Here is a 2,586-nt window from a genome sequence, read left to right as displayed (position 1 = left end):
GACTCTAATAAATCCTACGTCCCTAAGCGACATACAAAATCACATACAAAAAAGTAAGATAAAATTCTACTCCTAAGGTGAGGCTTGTAGCTTTGGCTAGCAAGACACACTCACCAGTCTAAGCTAAATGTAAAGCAAACAATTGCCAAGAGTTGAAGGAGCACCAAGGACTCTTCCAAAAACACTTGGACTTGGAATGGCCTTTTACACTTTAAAGAAATCTAACACAGAAAACCTATTACAATTCAAAAATGAACACTACAATTACAAAGAAAAGTAGAACAGCTGCTGCCACATTCTGGTTCTTGTTCAAATTCATGTGCTGGCTACTTTTGGAGTCTCCTAGCTTGTGGTTTCACTTTCCGTTCTCAGCTTTGGTGCCTTGCTGCTGCTTAAAAAACTCAACTGCACCAATTCTTTCTCTCGGCTTTACTGCAATGGATGTGGAGGATGGATCCAATTTTCCCCTGCTGCACAGGGGTTTGTGGTTTTGCTGCCAAATGCATATGTTGCAGAATGAACTTGATTGGAAGATCTGCTGTTGCGGCTGTTTTTCTCTTGTGCCGTGTTGAAAGTCTACACAATTTCCACTGCTGCAACCAATGCTATAATACTTTCCAAATTACATCTGCATAGCTGTAACATGCCAAACAACAAATACTCCAAGCAAAGTGGAAATCAGCAAATATATTTGACAAAATCAGTTCAACTTTTGATCTAAATTCATTTATACTTGTGATTTCAATTAATGATTTAGATTTAGTAACAAGATTAGCAGACAACTGTGCACAAAGAAAGGGGAAAAAGTGTGGCACTGCAACTTTGGATTCTCAGAATAATTGAACACTGCACTGTAGGCAGCCTCAAATCTCTCAACTGCAAGGGTGTTTGTGCAGTTCTGCTGTTTCAGTACTCAGAAATGGTAAAAAAAATTTGGTGTGCAGCTTTGGCTTCTCTCAAGAAAATTGAATCTGCAATTGGATTCTCACAAAGCTTACAGCTGCATAGTAAGGAAGCTGCTGTCACATGGAAATTCCACACCAGAATTTGCAGCTTACGAGTGCACTGCTGTGCCGAATTGCATCCTTCCAAGTGATCTTTTCCTTCACCAATCCTCTTCCTAAAGTGCTACCAATTATGTCAAGCCGTCTACAACAATGTTGTAACCACAAATGAGCTCACACCAATCCACATTCATCAAGTTTGAGTGCAGAAATTGGGACTTTTGCTGCTGCAATGATAACATAACAGAACACACCACTGGAAATATAACAAACAGTTGGTGTGCAGAAGTCCAAACAATCAAAAATCAAGCAATTAATCGGTGTTCAATGATAGATGGCACTCAAAAGGAACTTAGGAAAGGTTCTAGAGTATATTTGAAAAGCAAGAAACAAAGATAAGTTGCAGAAACATTCAATTCAACTCAAATGAAATTTAGGCAAAAGTGTTTGAAGAAATGCCTAAATGAACTGCTGAAAACTATGCATCCAGTTTCAGACTTATGTCAATTGGCACGGTTCCTCTTGCTTTTACAATNCAGCATATACGTATTTTGATTTATGCTTTCATTCTTTTTCTTTAATTACTGGAACCAAGCATTTTGCTACCAATGATCATACAATATGGATGCACACTTCACAGCAATACTGTCATAAAAACGCTGCAACTTATTCAAAAAAATAATGCTGAATAATGAAATCAGATTGGTTATATTTAACAGATAGGTATATCTTTCTGATTTAGAGCTTTCAGCAACTTTAATTGAGCATAAATGACATATATCAACTGTCAAGTGAGACAATTCATGCTTGAATCAAAAATTGCCTATATCAGTTGCCATTTCACGCTAAATGATAGCCAATGCATTAATCAAATTTCAGCATAAGATTTAAAAGTGTTTGGATCAGTGATTTGGCACTTGGAGCAAGTCTGGTTTGCCAAATATATCAGATTGAAATGGATGGTAGTGACTGCACACGGCTATTTCAAATTTTCACCACACAGGTTGCTCAATTCAACCAAAAATGATCCATACACACATGGAAATTCATCCTAATGCTTCAAACAAATATGAAACACAATTTGATGAATCCAAACAGCAAGCTAATTTGAACACAAACTCTATAGAATTATGAAGAAGTCCAGACAAGGATACTACAGCTGGACCAATTAAAAAAAATTACAAAGACTCTCTGCAAAGATGTATGCAGCACGGTTCAAGCTGCTGTGTAATAGATTTGGAATCTGCAGAGTAATGCTCTCCACTATAATATCTTAATCATATTTTGTGGTATGCATTTTCCTCTTATTGCATCATATCCAACACTCACAAGCACACAATCATGAGATTAAAACAGAATAGCATAAAAACACAATTGATTGTGCGAATAACACTTTTCCACCTGATGCAAACCAAAATTCAAATTTGAAACAGTTATACTTTGTCAACCTTTGGTACTGCTTTGTTGAGGAGATTCAAGATGCACTAAGCTTCTATTGAATTACTCCAATCAACTATGCAGATTTATCCACACACGGTTAAACTTGGAAATTGGACATAATGGAAACAACAATGAACATGAC

The 2,586-nt window shown here is 36.8% G+C and overlaps 1 long non-coding RNA gene across 1 annotated transcript; it reads right to left on the bottom strand.

The window, feature by feature from the left end:
* Positions 1 to 220: 220 nt before the first annotated feature.
* LOC111242625 lies at positions 221 to 1,273 on the bottom strand. Its single transcript, XR_002669925.1, has 2 exons — positions 1,059 to 1,273; positions 221 to 593 (listed from the first exon to the last, which is right to left on the bottom strand). It is a non-coding gene; the product is annotated as an uncharacterized LOC111242625 (long non-coding RNA).
* Between the last annotated feature and the right edge of the window lie 1,313 nt (positions 1,274 to 2,586).

Source organism: Vigna radiata, chromosome 10, assembly GCF_000741045.1.
Source record: "Vigna radiata var. radiata cultivar VC1973A chromosome 10, Vradiata_ver6, whole genome shotgun sequence".
Lineage (NCBI taxonomy): Eukaryota > Viridiplantae > Streptophyta > Magnoliopsida > Fabales > Fabaceae > Vigna > Vigna radiata.
Note: the sequence above shows the minus strand (reverse complement) of the source record. Positions and strands in the feature narration are given on the sequence as shown.